The sequence below is a fragment of the Callithrix jacchus genome, chromosome 1 (assembly GCF_049354715.1).
Source record: "Callithrix jacchus isolate 240 chromosome 1, calJac240_pri, whole genome shotgun sequence".
NCBI lineage: Eukaryota > Metazoa > Chordata > Mammalia > Primates > Cebidae > Callithrix > Callithrix jacchus.
Window position 1 is genome coordinate 197468756 of NC_133502.1, and position 13380 is coordinate 197482135.

A 13380-nucleotide genomic window follows, 5' to 3' on the forward strand; every position below is an offset into this window, starting at 1 on the left:
GTTTTATTTCATTGAGTTGATCTTCGACTTCTGATATTCTTTCTTCTGCTTGGTCAATTCGGCTGTTGAAACTTGTGCATGCTTCGCGAAGTTCTCATGTCGTGTTTTTTAGCTCCTTCAATTCATTCATATTCCTCTCTAAGTTGTCCATTCTTGATATCATTTCCTTGAATCTGTTTTCAAGGTTCTTAGTTTCTTTGCATTGATTTAGAACATGTTCTTTTAGCTCATGGAAATTCCTCATTATGTACCTTCTGAAGTCTGATTCCATCATTTCATCACACTCATTCTCTGTCCAGCTTTGTTCCCTTGCTGGTGAGGAGTTTTTGTCCTTTGTAGGAGGCGAGGTATTTTGGTTTCGGGTGTTTTCCTCCTTTTTGTGCTGGTGTTTTCCTCCTTTTTGTGCTGGTTTCTTCCCATATTTGTGGACTTATCCACCTGTCGTCTGAGTAGTTGCTGACTTTTCGATTGGGTCTCTGTGTGGACGCCCAGATTGTTGATGATGAAGTATTTCTGTTACTTAGTTTTCCTTCTAACAGTCTAGCCCCTCTGCTCTATGACTGCTGAGGTCCACTCCAGGCCCTGCTTGTCTGGGGTACACCTGTAGCAGCTGCGGAACAGTGAGGGATGCTACTAGTTTCTTCTTCTGCTATCTTTGTCCCAGAATGATGCCCGCCAAATGTCAGTCTGATCAATCCTTTTTGAGGTGACTCTTTGGATATACAGGGGTCAGGAAGCTGCTTGAGGAGACGGACTGTACTTTATAGGAGCTCAAGTGCTGAGCTGTGAGCTCCATTGTTCATTCAGGTCTGTTAGGCAGGTGCGTTTAGGTCTGCTGCAGCAGAACTTATAAAACCCCTTTTTTTCCCTCAGATGCTCTGTCTCAGGGAGTTAGGGCTTTCTTTATGAGTGTCCGTTGCACTGTCCTGCCCAGCTAGGAGTCAGTCTAGTCACTATTTGCCTGCTGAGGCTCCACCCTGCTGGCGTGGGGTCCATCCTGTTGCCGTGGGCTCTGCCCTGCTGCTGTGAGCTCCGCCCTAATGTCGTGGGCTCCACCCTGTTGCCGTGGGCTCTGCCCTGTTGCCTGTGGGCTCTGCCCTGCTGTTGTGGGCTCTGCCCTGTTGGTGGAGTCTCTCTGCAATGGCGGGTTGCCTCGGCAATGGCAGGCTGCATCAGCAATGGGAGGGTACCTCATTAGGGGTGGAATGCCTCGGTAATGGCGGACGCCCCTCCCCCATCGAGCTGCACCATCCTGGATTCAGCTGTGCCCGCAGTGAAACTCTCTACCCCGAGCGTTTCTAATCGCCATTTTGTTTGTCCCTGTGGGGGTAGGACCCGCTGAGCCTGATCAACTGGCTCCCTGCCTCAGAGCCCTTTTTCTCCCTCTTTTTTTTTAAGTTGAATGGTTGACTCTCTCCCAGATGTTTTAGTCGCCTGCTGTTAGGGCACCAGGATCTGTATGATTTCCCGTGCAGCGACCCACTGCATCAGCTCAAATGTCGCTTCCTGGGAATCTCTTGGTCTGTCTCACTGTTTAAGTCCTGTTTAATCAGATGGATATGCTAATCTGCCCTCCCAAATCTCAGATTGCTGGTTTAACAGGGCATCCAGACCAGCGCGTTTTGTGTGGGGTGTTGCTGCACTGCGGCGCCGGCCGAAATGGCCCGCGCAAGCCGAGAGGGCTGCACTGGCATCCCGTGTCTCTCCTACACCTGGGAATTGCCCTGTTCTGTGGGCAACAAAGATACATCTGGAAATGCGGCTAGGACTCACCCTCTGCACCTTCACTGAAAGCTGCAATCCTGAGTTGTTCCTACGGTGCCATCTTGGAAATCCCCCATTGGCCAGTGGCCAAATGTGTGTTGGATATCATAAGTCTAATCTGTGGTCACATGACCACACACACACACACACACACACGCCCATGCGTGCATGCACACACACACACACACACAGATATGGTTTTGCTGTATCCCCACTCAAATCTCATCTTGGATTGTAGTTCCCATAATCCCCATGTGTCGTGGGAGGGAGCTGGTGGGAGGTGATTTAATCATGGGGGCATTCACCCTCCTGCTGTTCTCATGATAGTGAGTGAGTTCTTTTTAGATCTGATGGTTTTATAAGGGGCTTTTCCCTCTTTGGATCGGCACTGCTCCATTCTGCCGCTCTGTAAGGAAGGACATGTTTATTTCCTCTTCCGCCATGATTTTAAGTTTTCTGAGGTCTTCCCAGCCCTGCAGAACTGAGAGTCAATTAAGTCTCTTTCCTTTATAAACTACCCAGTCTTGGGTATGTCTTTGTTAGCAGTACGAGAACAGAATATTTCACACACAGTTATGAACTGTGATGAGTGCTGTGAGAGATCAGAGCCACTACACTGTGGGTCCCCAAGATCACTGACAGCTTCCATGAATGATTTCAAATCCTTTACTAGAAGGACTCCCAGAACTCAGAAGACCTGTTATCCTCATGATTATGGTTTATTACAACAGAAGGATTCAGATTAAAAACTGCAAAATAAAGGTACATGGGGCAGGTTCCAGAATAGGCTTCCAGTTGTCCTCTCCCAGTGGAATCCTACAAACATGCCTAATTCTCCCACCAATGATGTGTGACAACATGTATAGAGTGTTGCTACCTGTGGAAACTCACCTGAGCCTTGGTGTTCAGGGTTTCAATTGGAGGTCAGCCACACAGGTGTGGAGTTACCTGACTGACCTTGCTTAGTCACCAGCCCCTGCAGAAGTCAATGTGATTAAAGGCTCCCACCATAATTACCTGGTTACCTAGACTGTCTAGCCTGGTTTGGCCCAAATACCCAGCTATAAAAAGACCGAGTTAGGGAGGATACTGCAAGAGCTTAGGATTAATCTTCCAGGAGTCAGTCAGGTTCTTTCTGTGGAGCACACATGGGTTTGAACATCCTAAGTCTGCTGAGTTAGCCCTTTAATGCACACTAGAAATCTATTAGGGAGAACAACAGGGGCCTCGAAGCTTGGAGATGTAGAGAAGGTGTTGCTTGTTGCTGACCATTTTGTCTGAGTAAGTTATCACCCTTCTCAGTGGCATGATTCTACCGTTAGACTTATTGTAGCATCTCATGTTTCTGTTTATCTGTTTGTTTACTTGTTTTTATCTGTCTTGTTTGCTAAACCAAGAGCTCCGGAAGGGTAATTTGTGTGTCTGTTAAGTTTCCTTAGCTGCCCCAGGCCTTAGCATACCTAGCACACTGCTTTGCAGGGCCAAGACTAGGAAATGAACCAAGTGAGGCACTGTTCTGGGATGCAAAATTTAAGGGGCAAGAGAAGCACTGATAAAACAATAATTGGCCGGGTGTGGTGGCTCACGCCTGTAATCCCAGCACTTTGGGAGGCTGAGGTGGGCGGATCATGAGGTCAAGAGATCGAGACCATCCTGGCCAACATGGTGAAACCCCATCTCTACCAAAAATACAAAAATTAGCCGGGCATGGTGGCATGCGCCTGTGGTCCCAGCTACTTGGGAGGCTGAGGCAGAAGAATTGCTTGAACCCAGGAGGCGGAGGTTGCAGTGAGCCGAGATCGCGCCATTGCACTCCAGCCTGGCAACAAAGCAAGACTCTGTCTCAAAAAAAATATCAATAATCAAGATAAATGATGTTTTAATGTAATATTTTCAGAAATCAAAATTAATGCACAAAATTCGAAAATATCAAACTGTTAAATAAAGAGGGTATATTAGTTTGTTCTTGCATTGTTATAAAGAACTACCTGAGACTGGGAAATTTATAAAGAAAAGAGGTTTAATTGACTCACAGTTCTGAAGGCTTTACAGGAGGCATGGCTGGGGAGCCTCAGGAAACTTATAATCATGGCAGAAGGCAAAAGGGAAGCAAGCATCTCTTACATGACCAGAGAAGGAGAAAGAGAGTGAAGGAGGAGGTACCACACACTTTTAAACAAACAGATCTCATGAGAACTCACTGTCATGAGAACAGCAAAGGGGAAATCTGCTCCCATGATCCAGTTGCCTCCCACCAGGCCCCTTTTCCAACATTGTGGATTTCAGTTCTAGATGAGAGTTGGGTGGGGACACAAATCTAAACCATATCAGATGGAATCAACGTATTGATGATTTTCCCCTTGGCCTCGGGGTCCAGTATGGCTTTGTGCAGTTACTGATCTTGTCTTTATGTGAAAATTTGAGATTTTGTTCATTTTGGGTTTTTTGAATTAATTTTGATTAAAAAAATAGTGCATTAAATATTATTTATTTTGAGCACTGAACTTTTTAGTACCCCCTTGAATTTTGCACTTAATGGAAGTGCCTCATCTGCCTTGCCCTCCTCCTTGCTCTGCTGCTTGCTACACAGAAGGCCCTCAAAATATTTATTGGCTAAAGAAGCACTTGCCTATGAGGTGGATGTTGGATGCTCTATTTTTTCAATGGTGGAAACTCAGGGAAGGCTCAGAGGTAAAGCAAGTTGCCTAAGACACAGGAGAGGGATTGAGATTCATTCTCAGATTGTCTTTCTGCAAAGCCTGGGCATTTATCCACTCCGTTCAGCTGCTTCCCCTTTTCCCTGCCTCTGTGCATTGTAACCTGGAGTGGACCCTCCTAGGGGCCTCTTGCAAGGTGAAGTCTCAGGGCAAAGGAGGCTAGGTGGGGAGCAAGGAGGAAAAAGTTGGGAATTGGAGAGGGTATAACATTCTTCCAGACACTGAGATGGAGAAACATGATTGGCACATTCCAGGCGAGACAAAACCCCCGCCTTTGTCACTCACTGTAAATTGTCCCCCAATCACTGGGCTGACAGAGATGGATTTCCAGTCCTCATAGCACAATTAAGCTTTCTCGGGCATCTCATGGGGGAAGGAGGTAGTTGGTTTACTTGCGAATGCTTGGGGGTAATTTTCTAATGTTCCTTCCACCATTACGAAGGCTCTGCTCCAATCTCGTATCATATGTAATTCCTAATGATTTCTCTGTTATGTCCTGTTTTATTAAAGCGTCATTGAACTATACCCTATTGATTTAGATTTCACAGACAATTGAAATTTAAATTGACTCCAAATTGAATGTCTCCATGTAATCTCTGTTCTGCAATAAAGATAGATAAAATGCTTCTATTTTTGATAACAAGTTATACTGGAGGCACATTTTAATTTTGGGAGGGAAGAAAAAAATGTTGACAGAGTCTTGACTTTCTTTGAAAAGTGGCTAATAATTCAAGGTCCAGGAGGCTGTTTTTTGGTTTTCTCTGGGGCATGGTGCTGGAGCTATAGAATTCTGGAATGTCTGGGCTGGCTCACAGGAGGGAGTGGAAGGTGACCGAGTCTGACCCGTTAATTAATTAATTAGGTGATCCATCCACAAATCCATCCATTTCTCCGGTGAGCACAGCATGCTTGGAGTACCAGGTGCAAGGTGGGAGGAAAGAGTGAGCCATAGCTCTCATAAGGTGCATGACTCCAAGCTCATGTCATTTGAGGGTTGGGTCTGGAGAGCCACCATGCAAAAAAGAAGGGAGAGACATCATTGCAACCCACCAAAGGATGCTGTCTTTCCACATCTGTCCCCACCCAAGCCAGAATCTTCATAGCAATGTTCTTTCTTTTTTCTAATGGTGAAGATCAGCAGTTAGGGCTTGTGAAAGAATCTGTCCATCCCACCCAACCCCATCCCATGTTTCTCCATTCCACTCCATCCCGTCCTGTCCCACCCCTACTTTCATCTTCACTGCCCTTCTCTTCCTTTCTTTACTCTTCCTTTCCCTCACATTTCCCCCATCCCTTTCCAAATCTTTCCATCCTTTCCCATCCCTTCTCTTTCCACTCTATCTTTTCCAGCCCATTCCATCTCTCTCCACCTCATGTCATGCTATCCCATGCCTTCTCACCCCCCCACCCCCCATCCCATCCCATCTCCTGTATTCTGCCAATCCTGCACTATCCCATTCCCCACCACCCCACCCCACTCCATTCCCTTCTGCTTCGCTCTAGTCCATTCCACTCCAGTTCACTTCACTTTATTCCATCATCCCCATTCCATCTTATCCCAGCGTCTTATGTTTTCTGTGCTATTTCATTCCACTTGAATTCACTCCATTCCATTCTACTCCATCGCAGTTTATTCCATGCAGTCCATCCTTCCCACTTCACCCCTTCCATTCTGCCACAGTCAATGTCATATCTACTCATCCCATTCATATCTTTCATGCTTAGAAGTAGCTACTGTGTGCTTCCAAGATGCCAAGCCCTGAATGTTTGGAGACAAAGAACATGTTGCTTGACAAAGTGTCTGTTCCCACCTCTCTGCTGCATCCTTCAGTTTGGTCTGTCACTCGACCCAGGAGCAGGAGGATCTGATGATTGTCCTCTCATTGATAAGCAGAACTTTCCTTCCCATTGGGGTATAACGTTGGGGATGTAATGCAGGAAGTCTCAGCTGAAGAGTGAGTGGGAAATCCTTTCCTAAACCTTATCCCTCATTCTTGAGGACTGTGCAGGCCAATTTCTCTCATTTGCATTCTCATTGTCCTGTGGAGGTGGGGGGCTTTCCATACCCTAGAGTCTCAGGAGGGACCCAGGTGGTCTGCTGAGCTGTGTGTGATTCCCTCCCCTAGTGCCCTTTGCTTCTGGTTTGGGTTTCTTCTCCCCACAGGCTGCCCTTTCCCTCCATCCCACTTTCCTGCAGCACATTCTCTGCCCGGAAGCTCGTTGGCCATGCTTGGGTGAGATTCCTTCACACATACATCCGATCCAGGCTCGAGTCCGCCCTGCCTCATTAAAGGCTGGGTATTTACACGAGCTGCTGCTGCGTTTCCAGCAGGCCGCTGTGCTTTGATCCCAAACCCATCCGGAAGACCCCCTAAGGGACAGCAGGCTCTCTGCCTTCTCTTGGCTGCCCCGCTCTTCCCCAGCCTTCCCCAGGTCGTCTCCTGCTTGCCCTTGAGTTCCCTGGGCTTGGGGAGGGGGAAACACCTGGCACATAATTGCTGCTTAATAAATGAATCCATCCTCATTAGGGGTTGATTGGTCATTAGCCTCATTATCCTGCCAGTAGAGGGCTGGGGAGTTTTTAGAATGCCGATGCAGAGGGAGACCAGTGCGGTCGTGGACTCAAATTCCCATTTTGTGGACAGGACAACATCCAGAGGTGTTCAGAAAGAAGGTGACCTTGACCAGAACTCCTCAGCCTTGGCTGCACATGCGAACCAGTGAGGGAACCCTAAAAATGCTGATGCCCAGCCTTCACCCAGACCTTAGAGGTGCACAACCTCTAAGGGAGGAGCCCAGCCATCGTGCTTTGAAAAAGCTCCTCGGGTAATGTTAATGTGCAGCCAAAAAGGATTGAGAGTTCATTTTTCATCTCTTGAGTGCAGGAAAATTTAAAGTTTGGCCATTAGAGTTTTGCACTACATGGATACTTAAGACATTGCAGGTTCCCTGACATCTTGAATCTTCCTCCTCCTCTCCTCCTCCTCCTCCTTTTCTCCTTCTTTCTTCTTTTTTCTTCTTGAGACAGGGTCTTGCTGTGTTGCCCAGTCTGGTCTCAAACCATCCCCTGCCTCTCTTCATTTTGGTATTCCATCAGCTAAGGCAGGTAACAACCTCCTCACTAGCCTCCGTGTCGCACTGACATGCAGAGTATCTCCTGTTGCCTTCGAAACTCCATGATTGCTGCATTCATGGGAGGCTTGTATGCATCTCTGCGTAATGTCTTGCTTTAAATTGAGTTTAAACCCACTTCTTATTCTTCCTTAGTCCATTTCTAAACTCTAATCTTATGGAAGTGTGGGTTTGACATGTTAACTCACATATTTCTCTAACACACAAAAACATAAATACATATGCTAAAAAATTCAAAATAGGTTCACGTCTGTATTACCTAAAATCACTTTGCCAACTACGAGTTATGCTTATACTAAACTTTGGGAAGGACTATTTTTTAGTTTCAATTTTTTTCACAAATTAAATAATAAATGTGAAGTTTAAAAAGTCGTGCAGCTCAGTCATGCGTGAGATATTGTTATTCCTTCACTACCTACTTCTGACAAACTTTGAAGTATCAAAAGTAGCAGCATGTTTCCAGGGAATCTCTTGATAGAGCCCCTGAAGGGTCTATTTTTGTGTGATTTTTGTTGAGAGGATTTAAGACCAGTTTTACCCCCAAAACTCCATATAGGGAAAACCAGATTTCTTATTAAAAATATTAATATTCTTAGATCGACTCAATGCATTTGAAGGAATATATAAGAAGAAAAAGAAATAATTCAGAAGAGAGAGAATCCTTTACATACAAAATGTCCATGGCAGTGTTACATTCAAATTTGAGAAATATTATTAAACTGCCCCAAAGTCCAATAACATTTGAATGGCTAGTTTAAACACATATATTCAGTTTAACGAAAGATGTGTTTTATAAGGTCAGAAACCCTCAAAGATTGTAATCCTTGAAGAATTTTAATTTTTACATCTCAGCCATTTAGAACAGTGCTTGACACAAATCGAAACCTCAAAAATACTGGTAGAGGTGAGATAATTCATCACAAGGATAGTTACCAAGTTTATAATAACATAGAAAGCCACTTTATGTGAAAAAAAACACCAGTGTGAAATATAAAACCTAAAAAATTGTCACATCTCTTTTAAAATGTGAACTGGCTTTGTATGTGCAAAAATGAGGTGGATTAGTGAAACTTACTGCGTGTCCAGGCTACACAAGATTCTGTAGCCGCTGATGTGATGTTTGCAAGTAATATTCGTGGCACAAGAAAATGTTTGTGATATGATGTTAGGTAAAAAGTAGGATGTAAAAACTCATGTGTAGTACTGTAGATAATTCCAATTTGTTACATATATATTCATTATACATTATAATTTATTAATAACTATATGTTATATATTTTATATAAAATGTCAAAATAATATAAATATGTGTATATTTCTATTAGTTATAAATTATTTCTATATATTTATATTATAAAAATTTATATATTTTTATATAAATACATGAATAAAATATGTATATATAAATATTTAAATATATTTATTATGCACATTTAATATTGAATGTGTACTTATTGTATATTTTATATACATATATGTATAATATATGTGTATGTGTATCTATGTAAGATACACACACAAGACTGGAACTACCCCAAAATATTAGCAGTTATAGGTAGTGAGACTAGGATTTCTTCTTCCCTCCATATTTCACCTTTTTCCATTTTCCAATTTCTTTCACATGATGAGCATGTGCTACTTTTATCCAGACAAAAGAAGCACGAGGTATGTCTGAGACACAGGCAGTGGGGGAGCAAGGGAGAGGCAGCAGCCTGGAGGGATGCTGAAGGAGGAAGGGCTGAGATCACATCTCATCAGCTGGTGCCAGATTGCTTGTGCCCAAGTCCACCAGCCTTTCTCCACAGGAAGTCATGGCAGGGTTGGCGGAGAGGGATGTGCATCCTCTGGACCAGGGCATGTTCCCTTGCGGGGACAGCTTCTGCTGGAACAGCAGCCCAGGGGCCCCGCTGAACTCTCCTGGAGGAATGCCTCCTTTCCCTAATTTGCCAGGTCCCTCCAGTCGCTAAGAATGATCGGCAGTAATTAAAACTAAGCTAATAACCTCCTCACTCTTGACATTTCTATGGGGTTTTTGTTCACCATTATCTACATATAGATTAAAAATTGTAATTGGACTGACGATCGGGTTAGAAAAATCAACCATCCTCCAACTTGTCGTTTGCCGGGGACTGACACTTTGAAATTTTATTTAATCTGAGAAAATTGAGTTGAACTCTGGCACCCTGGGAGAGGAGAAAAAAAAAAACAACACAGCATTTATCCTTAAGGACCAATACTAGCTAAGAATATGTTTATGCTCCTGGCAGGCAAGACTGTGGTCCAGATATACACTGGTACCAGTGGGGTGCTGGTACCTGCCGTAGGGTACAGCAGTCTTGAGGTATGGGGGAGGCATCCTCAGAGACAGCCACCGAAGGGAAAGAGATGGGATTCCATATAAAGAAGGTTTAGGGAGAGCAGGGCCACCTCCCAGAGACGATCCCTATGTCGTTTCATAAGGACCTGGGTTGGTTAAGCCCACCGAGTCCCCGTGCACTGACAGAGTGATGTTTTTGGTTTATAATTCTGTGGTTCCAGTCCTCTGCAAAGCTGTGACTAAAGGCCTCCATCTTAGATTTTTCTGGTTTCCATAGGCCTTATGTTTATTTTATGTAGTTTTCTTTTTGAGACTAGGGCCTTGCTGTTGAGACCATTGCTCAGGCTGGACTTGAACTCCTGGACTCAAGCAGTCTTCCTTCTTCGGCCTCCCAAGTTGCTGGGGCTTCAGGCTCTTGCCACCACACCCGGCTTTGCTTTCCCTAGTTCTTTCAATACTGAAGCACTTTTGCCCCCACTTTCCTGGGTCTATGAGGCAGTGTTTCTTTATTTCCAGGAGTCGGTGCTCCTGGGAGTCTATGGCGTGAGGATCCTGAAAGTCAGTGATGATGATATTGACTTCAAAAGGTGGAGAATTGTCAGACTTGCCCAGCTGCTTCTACTATAGAGTCATTCATTTGTCTAAATCAAAGCTCTTAAACTGATATTAATTCATAGCCTGAGTCCCCAAGGTGGCGGGCCAGATGAATACACAATGTGGCCATGTCATACCCCTGCTTAGTGTACTTCAGTGGGGTCTCACGGCCTCATTGGATTGAGTCCAGTCTCCCGATGATGGCTTCAAAGGCGATTCCAGGTTTACCTTGTGTATCTCGCGCTCTCCAAACTTAGCCTCTGAATCTTCACATGGACTCTCCCACAACAAATGCTCCCTCTCCCTTTCTTCCTCCCTTCTCCCTCTCTCCCCACCCCTCGACTACACGCAGTGTTCTTTCTACTTACTGTTCATCCCGCCTAGAATTACCCACTCTCCACTCCAGTTCTGCTTCCCCATGACAATCGGCCTGTTTTCATCCACCTACTTTCTATTAATCTATCAGTTTTCGTCTTGGATTCACCCTCTCTGTGGAGTGTTTGTCGTCTTCCCAAGTCTTGTTTTCTGCTTTCTCAGCTCCCCATGATGGCTCTGTGACAACTCTGGTGTGACTCTGCCCACTACCCAGCCCGCATCTCCTTGAAGGCAAGAATGCTTTCTTGTTCACTGTTATATCTCCTAGCCCATGACGCAATATTGGAGAAATGAAAGAATGAGGGAATCTGTGTGCCGAAGACAGGAAAATCATGGCTGTTTTTAAACTGTTGGAATAATAAGTACTCATGTAATTACTCACCTCAGAAGGATTTGTTGACTGTCTGCTTTGTGCCATGTGCCCTGCTGAACCCTGGTGGGCAAGAGACATAAAAACAAGTCGGCGTCCCTTCTGTGGTGTATGGGGGGGAAACAGACCAGAAGATTGATTGGGATTAAAGAGTAGGGGGACGAACATTCTAGGAGAAGAAACACTTATGGAAAGACTTTGAGGGGCTAGGAGTGGTGGCTTACGCCTGTAATCCCAGCACTTTGGGAGGCTGAGGCGGGGGTGGATCATTTGACGTCCGGAGTTTGAGACCCACCTGGTCAACATGGTGAAACCCTGTCTCTACTAAAAATACAAACATTAGGCATTGTGGCACTCGCTTGTAATCCCAGCTACTCGAGAGACTGAGGCACGAGAATCACTTGAACCCTGGAGGCAGAGGTTGCAGTGAGCTGAGATCGGATTGTGCCACTGAGCTCCAGCCTGGGTGGCAGAGTGAGATCCTGTCTGCAAAAAAAAAAAAAAAAAGACAAGGGAAAAAAAGACCTTAAGGAAGGAAGGAGAGAGACCCAATCTTGACAGAGAAGGGTGCAGTGGGACTCGGGCATTGAGAGATGGGAAGAGGGTACAAAGTGAGCTCAGAGTTGTGCACAGCACCAGAGCAGGAAGATCTTGCCTGGTTTCCAGCGTGGAACAGCAGGATTAGCCATGCACTGTGGAAAGACTGTTAAATGAGTAAGTCTGTGTGTAAGCTGCAGGCAGCCGTGTCTCTTTATTCTGAGACTAATCATTCTCATCCTTCCTGCTGTCACTTTAATCTTTCCAACACACATTCACCTCCTGGCATGGACTGTTGGCTTTCATCTGCCTAGAGAGCGTTCCCATTGCCCTTCTCCTAGAAATAGACCCTGCCCACCTTGGCTGCAGAAAGTGGTGAGCTGCATGGCCCAGGGCTAACCAATCACAGCATCCAATCCCTCTGGTGACAGTGATTGGTCTGAGAGGCAAGCACATGACCCAAGCAGAGCCAATGAGAACCCGATCCGTGAGATGGGTATATGAACCTGGCATGCAAGCTCTTTTTCCACTGAGGTTTGTAGGAAGGGTACCAGACACTTTGGCGAAGGTGTGTCTGGAGTAGGAGAGGGTTAAGGCCACGGTGATGCATTGAGGGAAGAACAGAGAAAGGGAGAAACATGAACACGTTCCCTTTGAATATTTGAACTGTTCTATAACCAAACGACTGTTGAGGACCAATGAACCTCTCTTTTCCCCACTAAGCGTACATGGGCATCGATCACTTCCATCCAGGTGAGTCACAATTCACTCATCCCGTACCTGATTCCCAGACCTCTCCAGATGCAGTCAGAGAAAGCATCTTGTCTTCATTTTATGGAGGAGGAAACTGAGGCCAAAGGAAACTGCCTGAGTTTACGCCTAAAGTTAGTGGTAGAACTGGAATCAACTGACCCATCACCCCTTCTATCAGTCAAATCACAATAACGAATTTAATGCGACCGAACTAGAAGAGGAAGGGCCATCTGAACTGTAGGATAAATTCCTGGGAGGTTCTTCCTACCCCAGAGGCTCCTTCTGAGAGCATCCCTCCTGTCCAGATACAGCCTTTCTTCTCTTTCAAATACCTCTCTTTTTTTCTCCCTTCCTAGCACTTAGTTGCAGTTGGCAGCAACGTCTCCTTTTGGGTGTGGGTCTGTTTGTTCCCCAATGCAACTGTGAGCACCAGGAGTGCAGGGAAGTGTCTGTTTCTGATCATGATATTTCCTGGGCTTGACTTCATGTACAGTCAAGAGGAGAAACTCTGAGTATTTACTGAGAGCACCAGGGAATAGTCACAGCTTCATCTGCATTTTGGAGAAGAAGGAGTGTTAATATCCAGAGTCATAGCAGGATTATTCACAATAGCAAAAAGGTGACGGACACTCAGTTGTCTATCTATAAATAAATGGATAAACAAAATGTGGCATATTCATACAGTGGAATATTACTCAAACATAAAAAGGAATGAAATTCTTATGCATGCTGCAACATTAACAAAACTTGAAGGCATGATGCTGTGTGAAATCAGCCAGTTACAAAATGACAAATACTGAACAATGCCATTCATAGGATGT

The 13380-nt window shown here is 45.1% G+C and overlaps 1 long non-coding RNA gene across 7 annotated transcripts in view; it reads left to right on the forward strand.

Moving 5' to 3' along the window:
- LOC118146308 (uncharacterized) overlaps nt 1–13380 on the forward strand; it is a 221145-nt gene that overhangs the window by 21887 nt on the left and 185878 nt on the right. For 2 of the 7 annotated variants that reach the window (XR_013522032.1, XR_013522036.1), the window contains exon 1: nt 2909–3045. The exons of the other annotated variants lie outside the window; for them this stretch is intronic. This is a non-coding gene — a long non-coding RNA (uncharacterized LOC118146308). Of the gene's footprint in view, nt 1–2908; nt 3046–13380 lie in introns of those variants that run through there. 7 annotated transcript variants of the gene reach the window in all.